This window comes from Myotis daubentonii, chromosome 19 (assembly GCF_963259705.1).
Source record: "Myotis daubentonii chromosome 19, mMyoDau2.1, whole genome shotgun sequence".
In the NCBI taxonomy this organism is placed as follows: domain Eukaryota; kingdom Metazoa; phylum Chordata; class Mammalia; order Chiroptera; family Vespertilionidae; genus Myotis; species Myotis daubentonii.
Genome location: NC_081858.1, coordinates 4611838 through 4621563, shown reverse-complemented (window position 1 = coordinate 4621563; position 9726 = coordinate 4611838).

Sequence of the window (9726 nt, the reverse complement as noted above, 5' to 3'; positions counted from 1 at the left end):
ATGCTACCAAGGGATTTGAACTTGACCTTGAAAATTATGGAACACCTTCAAGGGTCTTGTGCACAATTCAATCAAACACCCAGTTTGGAAGGCTCCCTCTGTTATGACCGAGGGATAGACATTTGAACTGTTTTTGCTGTCTCTGGTGTCATTATGTCTTCTAATGTTGCTAGTGGTAGGAATAACTCATCTTTCTAAGTTCAACTGCTCTTCAGGTGTGTTTTTTTAAAAAAATATACTTTTATTGATTTCAGAGAGGAAGGGAGAGGGAGAGAGAGAGAGAAACATCAATGATGAGAGAATCATTGATCGGCTGCCTCCTGCACGCCCTCCACTGGGGATCGAGCCCACAACGCGGGCATGTGCCCTTGGCTGGGATTGAACCTGCAACCCTTCAGTCCACAGGCTGACGCTCTGTTTACTGAGCCAAACCGGCTAGGGCTGCTCTTTAGGATTTTTCCCCCTTAGGGTTTCCTAGAAATATAAAATTCTGTCAACTAATTAAAAGAACCCTGGCCCGACCGGTGTGGCTCAGTGGTTGAGCAGTGACCCATGAACCAGGAAGTCACGGTTCCATTCTGGGTCAGGGCACATGCCCGGGTTGTGGGCTTGATCCTCGGTGGGGGGGCTTGTAGAAGGCAGCCGATCGGTGGTTCTCTCTCTCTCTCTCTCTTCCCCCATCCCTTCCTCTCTGAAATCAATGAAAGTATAGAAACAATCTATATAAAAAAGAGGTAATATGCTAATTTGTCCATTACAGTGTCCAAGTCGCGACCAGTCTGTGGGCAGGGCCAGGGTCAGGCTGCCTGCCTGCGTTCCCGTTCAGCACTGGTATGACACTACAGGGGAGGGGGGGCTGGGCTTGAAGGGGGACCTCAGGCCGCGCCCCCCGCCCCTGGGAGCACGGTGGGCCCGCAGAGACGAGGAGTTTTCCCCTGACAAGGCGGGACTGCGCTCTGCCTGGGGCAGGGAGGAGGGAGCACACCCTGAGCGCCAGCTGTATACCAGGCCCTCCACCAGCCACCACCCTCATCTCACAGCCGCCCCAGATGTGGGAGCCCCATTGATCAGCAGAGGATGAGGGGTGGGATGAGGGGACCTGGCCGGCTGCCCCGCCGGGACTGCGGGGCTCCACATCTCCCCAGCACGCCCACTGCCTGCCAGGGGACAGTGACACTGCCTGGGCAGGGCACCGGGCTGCGTAGTCGTTCAGGGTTGACCCAGTAGCCATCGTTTCAGGCGCCGGGGCCGAGGAGAACAGAGGGAACATGTCCTTGGTTTGTGAGTTGATTGATGAGTCCCCTGGTTCACTCCGCGCTATTTCGGGCTGCCAATCCCATTGCCTCAGCTGTAAGCTGACCGCCTGCAGCTTCCGCGGGGTCCAGCAGGTGGCGCTGAAGGCACTGCGCGGGGGAGGCAGCCCCTCCAGCCCCTGCCCGCGCCTAAAAGGTGTGTGTGCTGGGGGAGGGGGTTACCCACCTGTGTTCTCGTGCTTTCCCGAGGGCCAAGGGAGGGCCACTGAGCACTGCTGGGGAGCCTGGAGCTCCTCAAAGGGTGTCTGCAGCTCTGACTGCAGGCCAGCCGCGGTGGGGACCACAGGTGTGTCCTGATTTACTGTTAGGATTAATGACTGTGACTGTGATTGTGACTGTAACTGTGACTATGACTATGACTATGGCTGTGACTGTGACTATGACTATTGCTACCACTGGCACTGCTGCCACCACCAGCACCACCTAACAATTTTTAGGTTAAAGTGCAGGTTCTAGAACTTTGTAGCTGTGTGATCCGGGGCAGGTCAATGGACCACTCTGAGCCTCAGTTTCCACACCTGTAAAATGGGCCAGGGCCGCCTCTACTTTGCAGGATTACATGAAATAATGTGTATAAAATGCCTGACATATAGAAGATGTTCGATAATTGGCTTTTATTAATATTTCTATTTATTATGATGTTATGGCCTGCCAGGGGCTCCTGAAAGGGAACCCAGCCCCAGTGTGGTTAAACCATAACATGCTCTCTTACTCCTGTTCTTAAAGATACAGGTCCTGGCTGATAGAGTGTCAGCCTGCGGACTGAAGGGTCCCAGGTTCAATTGCGGTCAAGGGCACATGCCCAAATTGCAGGCTCCATCCCCAGTAGGGGGCGTGCAGGAGGCAGCCGATCAATGATTCTCTCTCATCACGAATGTTTCTCTCTCTCTCTCTCTCCCTCTCCCTTCCGTTCTGAAATCAATAGAAATATATATATATTTTAAAAAGATATAGTGGGGCCCATGTCAGCACATCAGCTGGCGCGCCCAGGAAAGGCCATGCAGTCGGCTGCTGCTCCTCTCTCTGCCCGGCTCTGCCATGTGACTGGGCGAGTCCCTTCTCCGCTCCGGGCCCCAGTTTTCTCATCTATTAAATCAGGGGCTTGGCCAGTCCAAAGCTCCCGCCCAGCTCTGACAATCTACAAGAGGCGCCGCGTGTCACTGTCGCCAGCCCTGGTTGGCATTCAGAATTCCACTGAAGTCAGCACTCCATTCACAAGCAGGGGCCCTGGTCTCTCTCTGAGACATTTGACGGGGTCACATGTGCAGGGCCCGGCAGCTAGAAAGTGTCCGATAACGGGCAATTGTGAGGTTTAACCCTAATCACTCCTCCGTCCAACCCAGAGAGGGTGATCTGGAAGGTGAGTAACTCTCCTGTTTTCTGAGTACCTACTATGTGCAGGCCCTGAGCGAGACCCAGAATTCCTGCAGGGCTAAGGCCGATAAGGTCCCATCTTCCGAGGGCTCAGGACCCGCTGGGAGATATTTGGGTGGGAGAGGGCAGGCCGGCGGCCTCTCTGTGGAGGTGGCGTCGCGTCTGAGCTGAGACCTGAAGGGGAGAGCAGGCCATGGGAAGAGGCTGGCTCCACCTGGTGCCAGGGCCCTGAGGCAGCGAAGAAAGCAGCAGGTTCTCGGGACAGAGAGGCCAACGCTGAGGGTGAAACCTAGAGATGCCAGGCCTCTGTGAGTCAGGCTGTTGCTCTAAGATCGGGCGTCACAAGCCTCAATGAGGAAGGGGACAAAGTCAGTTCACACTTCCATAAGCCGTTAGCGAGGACTTTGGACTCAGAAAAGGGGCTGTCTCCATCCTGACCCTCGTACATCTTTACTCACCATCTAGGGGCCTCCATGGACCCCGTAGCCCACCCAGGAAGCCCTGAATTCCTGGGACCCGCTGGCACCAAGGCCTAGATGCCCCCCCACACACACACACCCCCACACACACACCCACACCCCCCCCACACACCCATCCACACACACACACACACACCACACACACACACACACACACCCCACACCCCCCCCCCCCCCCCCCACACACACACCCCACAGCTCCAGAGGAAGGCTGGCTTTGAAATGCCCACGGCCAGCTGTGGCCCAGCCACACCCACGGGCCACCAGGCCTGCTGCCCAGAAGACTGGAATGCCAGCCAGTGGCTGAGCACCTGAGAGTGGCTGTGTCCCTGGCAACAGTCCTCTGAGGGGCAGGGCTTCCTCCCTACCTGGCCTCAGGTTTCTGCCGGGAGAATTCCAGAAGAGCCCCTGGCAGGGCGGGGCAGGGTGGTCTCTGGGCTGAGGTCAGCTGTTACAGGACCGAGGCACACAAACCCGCTGATGGTCTCCAGCCTCTTGTGTCCTGTCGCCATGGCTTCTTTTTTTTTTTTTTTTTTTTAAAAATGTTTTTATTGATTTCAGAGAGGAAGGGAGAGGGAAAGAGAGACAGAAACATCAACGATAAGAGAGAATCATTGATTGGCTGCCTCCTACACATCTCCTACTGGGGATCGAGCCCGCAACCCGGGCATGTGCCCTTGACTGGAATCGAACCTGGGACCCTTCAGTCCACAGGCCGATGCTCTATCCATTGAGCCAAACCAGCTAGGGCTCGCCATGGCTTCGTGGTCAAGGTGGGGAGATGTGACTTCAGGGGGCTGCTGTCCATGGGGCAGGACCCAGAGGAAGACCGTCAGGCGCCAGGCCCTCTGGACGGTGTGGCCTGAGGCAGGTCCGCTCACCTCTCTGGTGGCCTCCCCTCCAGTAGCTGGAAGGAATTCTTGAGGATGGTGCCTACATAGCGCCTGGCACACAGCAAGTGCTGCATAAATGCTCACCTGCCGGCCCTGGCATGCCCCTACCCTCTTTCCCCGTTGTCTCCTCTGTATTTTCTTTTCATCGTGACTTAAGCCACCTGCGGCCGGCACCAGAGAAAGAACAAAAAGGCCAACCAGCATTTCCCCCACTCCCGACACCACCCGGGTGGGTGCCAGCAGGGCGTCCGAGTCAGAGGCGGGGGACTGAGGCATGTGGGGCGATGCCCGGTGGCTGCTTTAGGGGCTGGGGGGTCCCATTTAACTCAGATGGTCCTGGACCATCAAATCCTGACTGGACCCCCAGCAGGTACCTCTGGCAAAGCGCTCTCACTCTGCAGAACCTCAGTTTGTCCATCTGCAAAAGGGGCTGGAGAGGACCACCGCTGAGGGCTGTGGGAGGAGAGAATGCCGTACTGGGAGGTGACGGGCTGAGAGGCCCGGGGTCCAGTCCCGCAGGTGGTTGGGCTGCATCCATAACTCAGAGACCCACTCCTGGCCCCAGCGTCCTGGCCACCAGTTCTTGGCCTGAGTCAAGTTCTGGAGCTGTGAGGCCACCAGCCGGACCAAGGGGGTGCCCATGGGAGAGAAAGAGGGCTGAGAGCAGAGGCAGGAAGCTGCCGGGGGTGTGGGAGAGCCGTGCCAGGGTGCCTGCTGGACCCAGTTCTCATCTGTAAAATGGAGATCATGAAACAGGGACACGAATGCCAGCCTCACAGCATGACGGGGAGGGGAGACGGTACGTGGGGTAAACGTGCGAGCGCGCCAGCGGGGCTGTTAGCTGGTGCTGGGCGGGAAGCGTGACCTCCGGGACAATTTACTGAGCAGTGACTGTGTTGCAGCACTGCCGTGTTTAATCCCCGCGCCGAGCGAGGCAGGCGCGGTCACAGCTCGTAGTGTAGGTGAAGGAGTGAGCTCCAAGCTCTGGCCGGCCTGGCAGAGTGTTTAGAACGTCGGCCTGTGCGCTGAAGGGCCTCGGGCTCCATTCCCAGTCAAGGTCATATACCTGGTTTACAGGTCCGACCCCGGCCGGTCAGGTTGAGCTCCTGTGGGAGGCAGCCAATCAGCGTGTCTCTCTCACATCCACGTTTCTCTCTTTCTCTCTCCCTCCCTCTCTTCCGCGATATCTAAAATCAGTGGGAAAATACCCTCAGGTGAGGATTAACAAAATGAAAAACAAAAAAAGAATGAGGCTCAGAGAAGCAGAGCCACCTGCCCAAGGCCACGCAGCCACACTGTGATAGCGCCACACCCACATCGTTTTGATTCCAGAGAGACCATGCTTTAAAAATATACATTTGGAAATAGCTTTATTGAAATATAATTCGCATACAATTCACCCACGTAAAGTGTACCGTTCAGTGGATGTTAGTATACTCACGGATCCGTGCAATGATCACCACTGTCAATTTCAGAACTTGTTCATCACCTTAAAAAGGACCCCAAGCCCCTTAACTCACCCTCCCAGCCCCCGCCCCTGGCAGCCACTCATCTACTTGCCGTCTCCATAGATTTGCGCTCCCTGGACATTCGCGTCCATGGGTCGCACAGCGCGTGGCCCTTGATGTCTGGCTGCTTTCACTCAGCACAGTGTCCTCAGGGCCCCTCCATGCCGGAGCAAGAGCCAGTCCTCCATCCTCCTTACGGCCGGTACTACTCCGTTGTTCGATCGACCACATTTTGCTTATCCATTCACCATGTGAGCTGCCTGTTCGGGCTGGGAACGCTGCTGTGAGCATTCACGCACAAGTCCCTGGGTGGCCACGTGTGTTCATTTCCCCGGGCCGTGCCCGGCGCCAGCAGCTGGCTGGTTGGGGACTGTAGTTAACATCTGGAGGAGCTGCCGGGTTGTTGCCCACAGAGGCCGCTGGCTTCTCGTCCTCCGGCAGCGGCAGAGGGCTCGCTTCTCCGCATCCTCCTTACCGTCTCTTCTTCAGACCAGCGTCCTCCTGGCCGTGCTCCGCCGTGAGAGGCTGCGGGCTGGGGTTCCAATCCGACCTGTGTGGGACCTCAGGCAGGTGACCCCTGGGGTCCTTTCCTAGAAACCAGCCCGAGAACCCTTGCCTCCCGGCGGCAGCGAGATGGAATGGGTCGTGGCAGCGTCAGGGCTGTGCCGAGTGCAGTGAGGTCCATGTGTCTTGTTTACATAACGGGGTGATGGGTAGAGTCCCTGACAGGCTCACCATCTGGCTCACTTCTCTCCCCAGCGCCTGGCACTGCCTGGCATACAGTAGGCGCTGGCTAAGTGCAGGCTCTCGGTGCGGCCAGGAGCCCCTTTGGTGGAAATAGCGGAGCCCCTGCGGCACTCTGGGCCTGGTGGGCCCACGGCCGGGCTGCCTGTCGCCTCCGGCCTCTCGGGCTCCGCTGAACTCTCTCTCCGCTCGGAGGAGAGCGTTCTGTCCAGTGTCTGTCCTTCCCGGTGCTGGAGCGTGTCGCCGGCCACAGAGACAGCGAAGTGATCGCAGTCCCTCCGAGCAGCGGCCCTCGTTCACGTCCCGTAGAAAAGGGGGGGGGGGGGTTGCTGGGTGGCTGGCCGCCTCACGCTCTTTTCCGCTCACCTCTGCACGAGTTCAACCAGTGTTTTCCCCATTTTTTTTAAAAAAATATATTTTATTGATTTTTTACAGAGAGGAAGGGAGAGAGAGAGAGTTAGAAACATCGATGAGAGAGAAACATCGATCAGCTGCCTCCTGCACATCTCCTACTGGGGATGTGCCGGCAAGCCAGGTACATGCCCTTGACCGGAATTGAACCTGGGACCTTTCAGTCCGCAGGCCGACGCTCTATCCACTGAGCCAAACCGGTTTTGGCCCCATTTTTTTTTAATTGTGGTAAAACACACATATCAAAATTGGCCATCGGAAGCCATTGTTAAGTGAACAGTTAGTGGCATTAAGTACATTCACATTGTTGTGCAAACATCACCACCACCCATCTCCCTAACGCTTTCATTTTGCAAAACAAACTTTGTGCCCATTAAGCAATAACTTTCTATTCCCCTCTCCCTCTAGCTCAGTGGTTCTCAACCTTGGCTGCACATTAGAATCACCTGGGAATCTTTTTAAAATCCTGATTTCTGGGCCTCATCCTCTGGAAATTCTGTTTCTTTGTTATGGGGTGGGGCCACAACATTAGTAACAAAGAAACAGAATTTCCGGAGGATGAGGCCCAGAAATCAGGATTTTAAAAAGATTCCCAGGTGATTCTTATGTGCAGCCAAGGTTGAGAACCACTGCTCTAGCTCAACCAGCCAGTATTTTTAAAATACCTACTAAGTGCCAGGAGCTGGTCCTGTAGCTGCAAACAAGGCAGTTATGGTCCTTGCTTCCTGAAAACTGATACCCATTTTCCAGATGAGGAGACTGAGGCGTGGAGAGGGAGAGGCTCCCACCTCCTCAGCGGCAGGGCAGTTTGAACCCAGGCGTCAGGAACAGAGGCCCCTGGACCGAGATGAGTCACGTCCTCGCATGGGGTCCTTAGTGGTCCAGTCTGTGACATGGGGTCAGGAAGGAGTTGGACCAGCTGTGGTGGCTGTGAGGGCTCACAGGGCATCTCCCTGACCTTGGAGAAGAATGAGCATCACCCCCAGCCCCATCTCCTCCAGTCCCCCCATCAGCCTCCTGTTAGCCGGGAGGGATCACCCTTGCCATTTTCTTTTCATTTGAGACAGACTTCTCTGACAAAGGGGCCCAGACTAGCCCTGCCCATAACTCCTCGCTTCCCAACCTGGCCCAGCCCAGCCCAGCCCCAAGGCCTCGGCATCTAGGCTGTCCACAGAGGTCAGGAGGGCGAGGCAAGGGGGCTTCTGTTTGCATTCCTCACGGCTACATAGCAGGGGGTGCTGTTTACTGTCCGGAGGGAGGAGTCTCCTCCCCGCCCTCAGGAGGGAGCACGTTTGGAGAGGCACATCCTCTCCAGCCTCAGTTTTCCATCTGTGAAGTGGGCACAGCATCCCTGCCTCAGCTTGGCTGGAAGGAAGGTTCACTTGGCCCCTCTCCCTGCAGCTCAGCGACTTCATTTTTAAGGTTTATTTTTTTGTAATGTCTCCCACTGGTGACTGGTTTGAACCACTTTTGCTCTGGTTCTCTCTTTCCCTCCAACCGTTCTAAATTCCACTGGCCTACCCATGGGGGTGTCAGCGCAATGGAATAAAAGCAATAGTGATGCCAGGCCGGTGTGGCTCAGTGGTTGAGCGTCGACCTATGAACCAGGAGGTCTGGGTTCAATCTCGGGTCAGGGCACATCCCCAGTGTGGGGCGTGCAGGAGGCAGCCGATCAATTAGTCTCTCTCATAATCAATGTTTTTATCTCTCCCTCCCTCTCTGAAATCAATATTAAAAAAAAAAAAGTGACAAAAGGGCCGGCCCTGTTCCACGGGGCTGCGTCTCTACCGCAACTGAGTTTGGGGCAGGAGTGAGCTGCCTGAGCTGCTGAGTAAGCAAGTGGCCAGGGCAGAGGATGGGTGCGTGGTGGGCATCACCCTCCGCCTGATAAGGGCGTCGTCACTGGTGCTCAGCGCTGGTGAAGGGGAGAGGAGCTCCTCTGGGAGCCCGGGGGGACCTCGCCGCCCCCGCACCCCGACGCCGGCTGTAGGGGTGACGCAGCGGGAGCGGGTTCATGGCTCTGTGAACGGGCCGGCGGGGGGGGGGGGGGGGGGGCGGAGAGCAGCCGGAGGCTCAGGTGCCCCAGCGCCGCTCCAAGAAGCACCTGCCCCTCTGCCCAGGGGCCATGCGCCCACTTTCTAGGTGAGGAGACTGAGGCCCCGCCCCGCCCGGCAGAGCTTGGGGCTCCGACGGCAGGCGCGAGGGGGTGCGGGAGGGGATGCGGGGGTGCGGACGGGGCGGGAGGGCGGGTGCGGACGGGGCGGGAGGGGTGCGGGGGGGGCGGGTGCGGACGGGGCGGGAGGGGGTGCGGGGGGGGGGCGGGTGCGGACGGGGCGGGAGGGGGTGCGGGGGGGGGGCGGGTGCGGACGGGGCGGGAGGGGGTGCGGGAGGGCGGGTGCGGACGGGGCGGGAGGGGGTGCGGGGGGTGCGGGTGCGGACGGGGCGGGAGGGGGTGCGGGGGGGCGGGTGCGGGCGGGGCGGGAGGTGGTGCGGGGCAGGGGGCGGGAGGGGGTGCGGGGGGGCGGGTGCGGACGGGGCGGGAGGGGGTGCGGGCGGGCGGGTGCGGACGGGGCGGGAGGGGGGGCGGGGGTGCGGGTGCGGACGGGGCGGGGGGGGCGGGTGCGGACGGGGCGGGGGGGGCGGGTGCGGACGGGGCGGGAGGGGGTGCGGGGGGGCGGGTGCGGACGGGGCGGGAGGGGGTGCGGGGGGGCGGGTGCGGACGGGGCGGGAGGGGGTGCGGGGGGGCGGGTGCGGACGGGGCGGGAGGGGGTGCGGGGGGGCGGGTGCGGACGGGGCGGGAGGGGGTGCGGGGGGGCGGGTGCGGACGGGGCGGGAGGGGGTGCGGGAGGGCGGGTGCGGACGGGGCGGGAGGGGGTGCGGGGGGGCGGGTGCGGACGGGGCCGGAGGGGGTGCGGGGGGGGCGGGTGCGGACGGGGCGGAAGGGGGTGCGGGGGGGCGGGTGCGGACGGGCGGCGCGCCCGTAACCCGAGCGGAGGGAGGAGGG